The sequence below is a fragment of the Xiphias gladius genome, chromosome 6, assembly GCF_016859285.1.
Source record: "Xiphias gladius isolate SHS-SW01 ecotype Sanya breed wild chromosome 6, ASM1685928v1, whole genome shotgun sequence".
NCBI classification, from domain to species: Eukaryota; Metazoa; Chordata; class Actinopteri; order Istiophoriformes; family Xiphiidae; genus Xiphias; species Xiphias gladius.
The window spans coordinates 8,971,712-8,983,965 of NC_053405.1; the positions used below are offsets into that span (position 1 = coordinate 8,971,712).

At 42.1% G+C, this 12,254-nt stretch overlaps 1 protein-coding gene across 1 annotated transcript in view; it reads right to left on the reverse strand.

The window, feature by feature from the left end:
* The window catches only part of pde4ba (phosphodiesterase 4B, cAMP-specific a), a 190,614-nt gene extending 178,713 nt beyond the window's left edge, over positions 1-11,901 (reverse strand). The window contains exon 1 of the mRNA XM_040129571.1: positions 11,504-11,901. The gene's annotated coding sequence lies outside the window, so the exon portion shown is untranslated. The remainder of the gene's footprint in view (positions 1-11,503) is intronic.
* Positions 11,902-12,254: the final 353 nt, after the last annotated feature.

The following is a 12,254-nucleotide window of genomic DNA, read 5'->3' on the forward strand; positions in this document are numbered from 1 at the left end:
AGCGCCTGAGTGGAAGTCACCACACTGTGTAATTATGGGCCAGCCGTAAAAATGTACCGCCCTCACACTAGAGGCCTTAGGCTTGTTTTCCTCACCACAGATAAACAACATAAAATTGGCTGCAATTATAGGTATTAAATTGGCATAAAATCCACTCCATGACTGTAATTAATGAAATATCACAAACTAACTCACATCATGCAGCAGTACAACTAAAAGTGTGTAAAATTAAAAACAATATCAGGGTGACTCTGTATATTAATTTGTTTCTGTTGCATGGACACTTATCCTGTCCCCTGGGCTGAGATAACAGTGGCACATCTGCTACTAAACATGAGATCTTGTGTTGACTCTGGATTGATTAAAAACAAAAAAAATTTTTAATTAAAAAAAAGAAAGAAAAATTACCAACAATCACCACAGCCCCCTTCCACTCATTTATTTTCTTTCCTATAGCTGCGCTAGTGTTCAGCTCAGGAGAACTGGAGACTCTCAGTTGCCCATAAGTAACTATACAAGTGTGTTTGTCTCTCTGTGTGACCTGGTGCTCAAACTGTAAACAGCACTGCATCAAACAAGAGTCTACATCCATGCTAGCAGCTCTCTGTGGCTGTGCACAGGCACAGTGGTGCTTTGAGATAAATGATCACGTCAGCATGCTAACATGCTGATGTTCAATAGGTACAATGTTAGCGTGCTAGCATGGTAACTTTTGCTAATGAACCCTAAACACAAAGTGCAGCTGAAGTTAATGAGAATGTCATTGGTTGCAAGTATTTGGTCGTAAGCCAAAGTAGAGGACAAGTTAAATTTAGACCAGATGATGGATCACCAAAGTTTTTACAGCTCATTCCAAGGGGATCATTATTGTCTGTACCAAATTTTATCTCAATCTATTCAGTAATTGTTGAGATATTTTGGTCTTACACAAAGTGGAGGAATGACAGTCTGATAGATCAACATTGCCACCCCCAGATCAATTTGGATATTGTGGCTAAAAACACCAGGGGCTGCGTTGGTGGCAGTCTGTTGTTTCAGGTTCCATGATGATGAAATACCATCCACCAAGTCCGATTTGGGTAACTGATCCATGAGTTTGAAGTCATATCAGGTGCCAAAACATATGTTTATAATACTATGGGGAAGTAATCAACCAGGAATATGTGTTGTTTGCATCTCAGATGGCCAAAACAAATACAAGGCCGCCAGCATCTTGTTAAAGCAAATATCCTTGCCTTTAGCTACACACACCCGGAGTTAACCACATCACAACCTGCGCTAGAACAAAAGCGAGGGTACTGAATTGGTCCTCAGACATCAGAATTTTTATTCCAAATCCTGCCCATCTCCAAAGACAAAGAATCTCATTTTCATTTCTCTCCAAAGAATTCATGACACACTGAAAATGCTTCAGGGTGGAGGGATATATGAGTAACTATGTTATCACATCATTCTGCAGCCTACAGCCTCTGAAAGCCTCCCACATGAGAATAGTGTAGAGGAGAAAAATCACAGAGTGAGAGGTCAGAGCCGTGGAAATAGATTTATTGCTCCCACGTTTTTTCTACAACAGTAGTTTTCTTTTTTTTTTACCTTTTTCTTTCCCCAGTACCAAGTTTACTGAACCTTGTAACCCAGGACTAATCCTTCAAAAACACACTACTCATCATTAAGTGAACATTATTTATTTCAGCCTCTTTTGCAATGCTTGGCAGAAACTTGTGAGGCCTCCAGATATATGACATGATGTGTGACTTTAAAATTTAAATTTAAAAAAGTAAGATGCCATTTCTTAACTTCCCCCATCCAAATTCTAGGTCCTAAACCAGCTTCACATCTACACCAATGATCACTGGTTTATATGTGCTGGCAGTAGAGACTAGCCCGCTTTGTCTAGGGCTTTAATTTTCCTCGTCACGGAGATCATCAGTGTGAGACAGAAAATTGGTGCTCATATGCCTAGCAACACCTGCTTGACTAAGTCTTGGGGAAATCACAAAGCAAGTGCTTTCTCACAAGGTCTTGATGAGACAATTTTAAAAAAAACTTGATTAGCCCAGCATCCCTCATTTATTCACTCCCTCAAGCATTGTCATTCTAATGAAGGGGGAACAGTCAGAGTGAGGGCTGCACTCCTGCTGAGTATGTACAGGAGAGCCTGAAAACTCTGAGCGGGGTCTTCACGCCAACTGTGTTCATTATAAAAACCGCAAGAATAAAATGGAGGTGGAGGGAGAGAGAAAGGGTATGTAGTCTCACTAAATGGATGGACTGGTTTTGTCATTTAGGTGCAGTAGCTGCAAACAGAGTTCACCAAAGTGGACAGTTTATGTTTAGGTCATGTTAAGCAAATAATAAGGTGAAAAAACTTAAAAGCATAAATCACAAGATTATATTTTCCAAACCAATTATGGACTGTACTTGGACATTAAGAAAAATAAAACCCTTCAACTGCACTAGCCTACGTATGTGCCAGGTGCCTGGAAGATTGAAATTATGAAACAGAAATCCCAATGACAGGCACACATATAATGACTTTTGATACAGCAGAGCAGAGTATTTGTACTGCTTCAGCCCCATTTCTCTCTCCGCACACATCCTTTCAGCTGTTGAGTACTACTAAATACCATTTTCACACACAATCAATGTGTTTGGCATGGGATTACGTACATGGAATCAACCCGCATTTGACCCAGTCATACCAGACTGATGTCATGGGTTAATCCTCCCGTTTTCACCAGTCCATAGCTGTAATTCCATACACGTCACTGCTCAACCACAGACTTAAACAACAACAAAGATCATGGTTTTGGTTAAATATAAATAAACAAGTTGCGTCTGAAATCACTGAGAACTTTTCCTGTATTAAACCAAACAACGATCTTTCGCTAACCTCAACCAAGGGCTGCGAGTGCCTAAACATAACAATAATAATGCGGTAATCACTACTAGTGGGTAATGTACTGTAAGATCAAATATTTTGGAGGAGAACAAATACCTTGTCCGTGAACATTTTACTGATGCGTTCGGTATCAGCGTAGTTGGGGTGGTAAAGAGAGGTGCAGTAGCAAATGGCGTTGGCATGAGCGTAATCGTTAGAGTACGGTGAGGAAGTGTCAGGTTATAGGTGCCACTTCAGGGCTCTGTTTGAAATATCTGACAGGGTTATCAACTGTACACTTTGAGGCTGTCAATATCTGTGGCAATTCACCAGAGTATTGATTGCCAAGGTATTAAATCAAGTAAGCGGACACTATCGATAGGCTGTCAGGTCATTTAGACTCTTCCTGCTTTGATGCACTGAGGACCTTCTTGACACAAACATACAATGCATTCAGAAAGTATTCAGACTCCTTCACTTATTTCACATTTTTTTATGTTGCACTCTTATTTTTCCATCATTATGCTACACTCAATCCCCCACACTGACAAAGCGAAAACGGAATTTTAGAAATTTTTGCAAATGAAAAAATGAAAATGAAAGAACTTAAATATCACATTGAATTAATAAATCAGATCCTTCACTCAGTACTCGGTTGAAGAACCTTTTGCAGCGATCACAGCCACAAGTATTCTTGGGTGTGACACAACATGCTTTGCACACCTGGATTTGGGGATTTTCTACCATTCCTCTCTGCAGATCTTCTCAAGCTCTGTCAGGTTGGATGGGGACCGTCAGTGCACGGCCATTTTCAAGTCTCTCCAGAGATGTTGGATTGGGTTCAAGGGCTCTAGCTGGGCCACTCAAAGACATTGACAGAGTTGTCCCTAAGCCACTCCTGCGTTGTCTTGGCTGTGTGCTTAGGTTCATTGTCCTGTTGGAAGGTGAACCTTCAGCCCAGTCCCAGGTCCTGAGCGCTCTGGACCAGGTTTTCATTAAGGCTATCTCTCTGCTTTGCTCCGTTCAGCTTTCCCTCAACCCTGACAAGTTTCCCTGTCCCTGCCGCTGAAAAACAACCCCGCAGCGTAATGCTGCCACCACCATGCTTCACTGTTGGGATGAGATGAATGGTGCCTGGTTTCCTCCAAACGTGACCAGAGAATCTTGCTTCTCACAGTCTTTTAGGTGCTTTTTATAATGAATTGAGATGTTTCACATGAAAAACATTACCTGCTCAACATCACCGTAGTTACATTTTCAATATGAGCATCTTAGCATGCTGATGTTAGGATTTAGCCCAAAGCACCACTGTGCCTAAGTACAGCCTCAAAGAGCTGCAAGCGTGGCTGTAAACTTGTTATTAATTACAGATTTATCAGCCACATAATCACAGTGGAATCCCTACTCATCCATAGCAGCATATATTTATAGAACTACAAATAGTATTTTTTTTTTTTTTGGGATCCTATATACAATATTCTAAAATATTCCAAACCCTTTACAAATTATTGATTTCCCTGCCAATATTTTAAAAAGGTAAAAATCAAACAAAAAGGCCATAAAAAGATGACGCATCAATCACCTTTAGCATCTTAGATTATATTCATATGGCCTCAAATTATACTGTGTTTGGAAAGAGCATGTACAGAGTGCAGATGAGCCCAGTACACATAGAAAATGTATCAACCGAAATCTCCTGCAAAGATAATATGGGGGTAGATAAAAATAGAGGTCATGCTGAGAATAAAACCGAAAAATGTTTCAGAGAAGATCGGTTTGTTTGAAGTGCTGCTGCTTAAGTACTTCTCTAAAAGGCAGCCCTTAAGATTTGACTTGGCATGTGAACACTGTCTTCACCCAAACTGGATCTGTATTATGTCACTCAGTAGTGTGTCTTACACAGAAAACATTCCCAATCCTATCCCTCAATCCACTCATCAGTTTTAGCTCCTGCTTCACTTGAGCACGAAGACACGAGCCGACTGCTTGGCATGTTAATTACTCCCAATTATCAAGCTCATCTCTTCTAGCATTTCCTCTCTGTCAGCTCAAGCTTTGTGAGGGTAATGCCTCTCAGAATCACTGAGTGAGAGGAGGGAGAGGCCTTGCCTTTGTTTATTAACTAATTCAATTAATAACCAAGATTGCTCACGTTGGTTTATGATGTTCATAAGAAGACTGTCGGAGTCCGGGAAACAGACAGAGAAGAGCAGAGAGAATGAAAGAGATAGTGAAACCAAAAAAAAAAAAAAAAAACTGAGAAGAATTCAGTTAACACAACACTAAATGGGAGTCTATAGTGGATGGACTACCCACAGTTTGTGACCCACAACAAAATAACATTGTAAAGGCTAGTATGCAGAATTTGAACAGTACAATGAAGCAGGCATCTAACAGCTGCAGCCTTTGAAATGGGTCGAAGTAGGAACACATTTACAGCTGTCTTTTCTTCACCTCTTGGTGAATGTATCGAATTGGGCGTGTGGAGTTTAGAGTGGCCTGTTCAAATCGAATTCTCATCTAAAAAGGATACAGCATGAATTGAGATCCAGCACCTCCCGGATTATGTGACCTGCTTGAAGGCTCAAGGACAGCTGCTGGACCTGGTTGGTGATACTGTCCTCTTGGGTGTACGGGTACCTTAGTGGTTGAGGTAAGAATTGGACCATTTCACATGCAGAAATCACCTGTGGCTGGTGATTTTTTTTTGTCACATCATTTGCAATCAAACCTTCCAAAGAGATATTTTTATCTCAGCCTTATTTGTGCCCAAAGAACGATGTCTCAACACATTTGCACAGCGTATTCATCACTCTTTGCTCTAAGCATTATGCAAGCAGCACACCTATAATCATGGATTATGAGAGAAATATCCCTCTCGGTGTTATTATGTCATAAAGTTTCCAATCAATTATTAGAAAAATGCGCAATGTTACAATAAAATGTGTCTGCAGGCGTGTTGCTGTAACTTTTCATCAGAATGCAATTTCAGCTCGACCTCACAGAACAAAAGTGTGCGGATGTTAAGGTACTGACAAGCTAATGATAAATGGGAATACTTTGGTCCACTGTGTAGCTGAAAACAAAAACCCAATTATCATGAAATGTGCTTTGACTGTCACTGCTGTCATTACAGTTGCCTGTCGACCTCTTACTCCCCATTTCCTTTGTCAAATCTTGTCTCAAACTAATGCATGTGCACACACGGCTGTCGATGCTCTTCCCGCTGATCCGCATATCCACCATTAAATATCAATTCCATTTAGCCTATAGAGCCGTGGCCATTATCCTGCCATGTCTCTATCGTCCAGACAAGTGAAAAGCTTAAAACTGCACAGTGAAAACGATGAAATGATGGCTGGATGCATGTGGAGTTTTATACATGGTTGGTAGTAGAAGAAGAGAAGAATGAAGGTCTGTTGTTAAACTAAGACAAGCAGCGACAGTTTGATCCAGTGTTGCTTTGTCAGGTCCCTTTCCAGCCCCGCTGAGTCTGGCCCAGTTGCTCCTGCTGTGGCCACCCGTGGTGATACAGCCCTGGTTATTCCTGGCTGTCTAACCCCTGGTGCTGCTGTGCTCCCCTCTACATCCCTTGGCCCTGCTGAATCTTGTGCCAACCGTCCCTAAGCCTACTGTTTATACCACTGCTATTTTCAGCCCAACTGCCACTCTGTGCCTGGCACCATCATATTTGCCCCTGCTGGTTCCTGGTTCGTCTGGGTACTCCTAGCATTAACACCCTTTTTCCAGTTGCTTTGACATTTTGATCATGGACAGTTAAGAGCAGAATCCCAGTAAGATACCGCTGTCTTTGCACAACAACTCCCGGTGCATGTACCGTACATTGCCTGAAATTTTTCCTGGAGTGTACTGTAGTTTAAAAAAAGTTGGAGAATATTTTTCATGAAAATTTCTGTATCAGCCCAACTTTCATGATGCTTTGACAAATAAAACTGCAAATCCCAGTGGGCACATTTTTTCCTCTATTCTTACCACTTTTAACTGGTAGCATTACTTAAATAAAAAATAAAATTCATATATTTCAGGACATCAACTTTATTTTTCAGCTTTTCTGCAAAAGACCAATGGATCATTGTAATCTAATGTGAACTTTGACTATGGCCCACACAGTACTGTATTTTTGAGGCTAATACCAATATTGATATTTCAGCATTAAAACGAGAAAGCATAACATTGTTTGTTTTTTTTTACATAAAAAATAACAAAACAATCATTTTAATAAGGATTTGTTAACTACATATGTTAATATCCTGAAAAGGATATTTTACAGTTGAAAAATCAACGCTCCTGAGTAGACAACTTCTATAACAGCTTCACTGAGTCTGTACCGCAATTTTTTTTGTTACTTATCAGCCGACAGCATGTACTGATACAGACATGTCAGCAATAAGCTAGATTGGCCAGGTCAACTTATCAGGCGCGCTCCATATCCAGGACAGTGCCGAGAACAAATACCTCTTTTTACAATTTCATTCATTTCATTTGCAAAAAAACAAAAAGTTAAACTCATGTTGAACTTTTTGTTAGATGTGTTACTCTGAGTGCAGCAGCTTATTTTTTTATACAGTACTTTACAGTCTTGCTAGTTTTTGATATTCTAGACTTTATAATCTACACAGCTGGTTTTCATCTCAACATTAGTAAATACTCTAAAGCCCTGCCAGTTGATGAAAAATTGTGAAATGATAATGAGACATTTCTCTGGTCTACTCTGTTGGTGCTTAATGTTAGTAGTTAATTTCCCTTTTAAGCAGATGTATTATTTTGTGATTTCATTTTCGAGAGAACAGGAATCCTTAGAGAGAGATGACTGCTGTCACACATAAATAATCAACGCAGTCTCACACACAAAGACACGCAAACACACTGCTTCGAAAGTGTAACAGTACCTCAAGGCTATTCAGCAACTGCATCAACAGCATGCATCAACAGCTCACACATTAGACACAATGTATGCAGAAGATATTAACATCATGCAGAACACACATGAGAAAACCCTCTCTCCTGGGGCTTCATGTACCAAAGTTTGAACGGCTTTGACACTACCACACTCAGAAAAAAAAACAACAACACAGATGTACACCAGCTGCATGCACATTACGGTTACAAAACACAAGCCGTAGCAGATGTGCGCACATTTAAACAAGTCTAATATAATCACCTTGTAAACTCCCAAAAAGAGGGGTGATTGGCTGTCGGCATGCCCCACATTCGCCTGTTTGTATCTGATTGCAAGCAGCTCTCTGAGTGAGGGATATTCAGCAAATGCATTTTCTGTCTGGGTGATCTCCCTGGAGTATTTAACTGACTTCCAGAAAAAGCCAGGACAAATACAGTGATGATGTCACTCAAAAAGAACGAAATAGGTATTAAAAACCACGTAAATTGGCTTTGACTATTCCTTGTTTAACTGTTGAAAACATAAGCAGAACAAGTAGTTCTATTACTTATTTATAGACACACCATGACTATCACGAGCCTAAGAAACTGACCTGACCTTTAATATCCCCTAGGAGAGCACTGAACTGAGCCCTGCCGTTGAGTTGTACATTCGAATAATCCATATGGCAATTAAAATGACGATGGCGGGATTGGCGGAGTGACAAACAGGGACTTCGGGGTTAGGGACTGCACAGAAAGATAAACTGTGTTGTTTATTGAGTACAGAGCTGAATATATCATGTATGAAAGGAGCGTGGGCAGCCTGCTGGTCAGTGAGTTGTCCACAGATACACGGAAAGAGGAAGGGAAATTCAAATATGCAGATGAAGGAGTGTGTAGTAAGGCGTTGCCAAAAAGGACATGTTGTGCAGCATATCTAGCAATTCCTACGCCTGAATGGAGTGAACTAACCACACACTGAGCCATCAATTGGTCACCGCGTATTAGTTTGGACCTTGAAAACCGTCGCAGGTGCTCAGAAACATCACAAATCTATCTGCTGAATTTTATTGATGAGCACACTGGAGGCTAGAAATTGGCCATGCGAGGCGCCCCGCTAACCTTTGGGGTTAAGGGGTCAACTATGAACCGCCGTGGTCACTGGCTCACGTCCTCTCTCTTCTGTCAGCTATCCAAAAAAAAAAAAGCATAAACTGCACCAAAAAGAAAGAGACGGGCCATGCAGTTGCGGAAGCAACACCTACAGCAGTTGAAATATTAGTTCACAGGGTTTGGGAGTTTCAACATTCCTTGAGTCACATAAGCAGTCAGCAATCCCTCTGATATGAATTGGTAGGACCTCAGGCGATGTTCTCCAGACTTACTGTAAATCTCATAACACAAAGGGAGTACAAAAGGTGCAGTCTGACTTGGCGAGGCTGTTTACTGATTACCGTATAAAAAAGGTGATTCATAACCTTGGGAACAGGTCAGCCGGGTCCGGTTGGAAATGGATCGCAGAGCCCAGGACCTAATCAAAACGTACTTCTGGAGCTACTGCATATGTGTACCGACTCACGATGGGTAAACCCTGCTAGAGCTATTTCCCCTGTATTCACCCCCTACACGCTCTCTCTCACCGTCCACACAATTAAAAGTACAAAAACATGAGTGGCTGACCCCACTCTCTTTAAAATAATCAATTAATAAATAAAAAATCTCAGAACGGCAGCTGAAAGTAGGTTTTCATCGGTGCCTTTTTAGTCATGATATTTCTACAGAATAGCATTGTAGTATGTACAATAGTCATTGTGATCATACTATACAACGTACCCACTAAACGGCTGCATCTAAGCAAGCTAACAGAGATATTACTGAATGTACAATTACTGCCCTGAATAGCCAAAAGGTGTAATGTGCACATATAGCCCACTGTGTAACCCAGATCAACACTACACACACTCTTCAATGCAATCAGTGCCAACATTATAGAATGCTCAATTACAATCTGTACGCGGCCCTGTGAAACCAATTTCAGCCCCACAATGATACCAATTAAATATTTGTAAATAGCCCAAGTCAATCTTGAGTTAGACATAATTGCTCACGTGTTGCGGGACTGAATGTAGCGGCGCCTCTCCGCTAAGAGCTCTGCTCACGGATCAATGGGTTTCCACATTTAAACACGGAGTGTAAAGCCAACAGATCGAACGAGAGGTGCGGAGGAACAGTGTCACACAGTTCCGTCTTCCAGGGACGGAATGACAGCAAGACAAAGAAAGAGGCAAAACATGAGAACAGAGGAAGCATGTGAGCAGAGCTGGAGGAATTACAAAATGTAGAGCAGTCAAAGGCATGAAGAAAGGCAAGCAGGGAAGCATGGAGGGGGTATCACGGCGTCTGAGGGGTGAAGAATCAGAGAGCAAGATAAAGGGTGACTTGAGAAAGAGGCAGAAATGCGAAAAAACAGAGAGAGGAACTGTAGAAGGGAAGTACGCCTGCCAGCTAGCCCATCAGCAGATTGATTTGTGTTTGTTCACAGTTACCACCACAAAGCACGATACCCTGCTGGTTTGCATCTGCCGCTACTGGGAGTCCCTGCATCGCCTTTCAAACCGTAAGGAATTCCCATTGTACCAAGTCTTCATTCCGGTTCATGATCTGAATACCAGCCTATCAGACTTTTATTTTGCAGATTTTTTTAAAAAAAATGCAAATATGGGACAATACAACACTGCCTCTTGGCATACAAAGTCTGTCAGTCATCCAATGATAAGACCATATGATCTGAAATGTCATTTCACATTTAGCTGCTGTCAGTCAGGATGAAAAACGGCATAACGGGGGAAGCCGCTGTTGTCTGCACAACCGGAAATCTAGTTGCCAAGCTCAGTGACAGACAGACATTGGGACAGCTCTCTAAATGTGGTTAAATAGGGATTTAATCCTGTCGTAAAAATGGACAATTCAGTTCGATGATCACAAGGTTCAAGCTTAAAAATTGGGCGGCTAGAAACCGAGGGCAGGGTTGTGATAGCTGCACCTGTTTCAGATAGTAACAAAATGATTAACTTGTGTAAAGCGGGTCAGGTCAACGCTGTATGGGGGCATCCATATGGCTGACGTGACTCCTCCTGGGGCTAATGGGCACTTTCCTGCAGGGTAAATAGGACCCCAACACGTCTAATGGAAATCAGTGGCACATAAGCTGATGGGCAGGTGCACTCTTATCTTCTAGAGCCACGTCCAATTTAAACAAATAAAAAATAAAAATAACCTGCCGTTATTACAAACCCAGTGAAAGATGTGGGGCAAATTGTTGACATTTAAGGGGTAAAAATTAGACTTTAAACACCCTAAAGTCGATATTTGAGGGTTAGAAAAATGTCCTGGAGTCGAGACTGAATTGCATTAGATGTGTCTGATCCTCGTCAGGGGATGCACCCTGCCCGGGGGGGGGGGCACCACCTGGGGTTACAGGCTAGGCTAAACTTGTCGGTGTGTTTCAGGCTGACAGGAGCCAAACAAAGCCAACCAGTGCCCATGTCTGAAAAATAATAATAATAATAATAATTAAAAAAAAAAAAAAAACATTTTCATTCAGCCCCTTTCGTCACTGTTGCTTCACGGACCGATACAAGGCACAAGGTCGCGCTGCAGATAAGACGTTTCCACGGTAGATGAGACTCGAGAGCGTAAAAACAAAAGCGCGCAGATTACCTTGAGTCTTCTCCACGGCTCATCCACACGTGGGGGACAAAGGGAATCCCGGCGCCTTCCGCGCGTCGTTTTCGGACCGTGCAGAGCGCTGTCACCGCATCAGAAACAAAACAAATAACGATGATGATGATGATGATGATAATAAAATGTCTTTTATCCCGTCACAGCGAGTATTTTCGCCATCCTCCGTTGGGATATGCTTTCTCCACAGTTGTCCCCGACGAGCAGGGCAACCCAGACTCCTCCGTCGGTTTTTGTTGTTTTTTTTTTTTGTGCTCACATGATCTAAGGTTTCTTGCCTGTCCACTTTTTTTTTTTTTTTTTTTTCCGAGATTGAAACCAAATTGAAACAAAACTGCCGCGTTGATCAGAGTGAATCTCGCTCGGCCCTGTTGCATCCCGCTTTGCCCCTCGCAAGCTTCCATCCGACACCGAGGTCCTTCATGTTGTTTTTGTTTTGGTTTTTTTTTGGGGGGGGGGGGGGGGGGTGTGCCGGGGCGAAGGCGTTCGCCTTACAAACGCCTGCTAAAAACTCGGTGTTCCTCCGTCCGTCCCCTCCCCTCCCAGCAGGCGAGGCGTGTGGACCAATTGAGAGGCAGAGAAAGAGAGAGAGAGAGAGAGAGAGAGAGAGAGAGAGAGAGAGAGAGACGATCGGAGCATCTCGGTCTGGTGCGGGACCGGCGGAGCTGTCAGTTACAGGATGAACAGCTGTCGGACCAAAGAGCCTGTGAAACCACGGAAAACCGTCCAA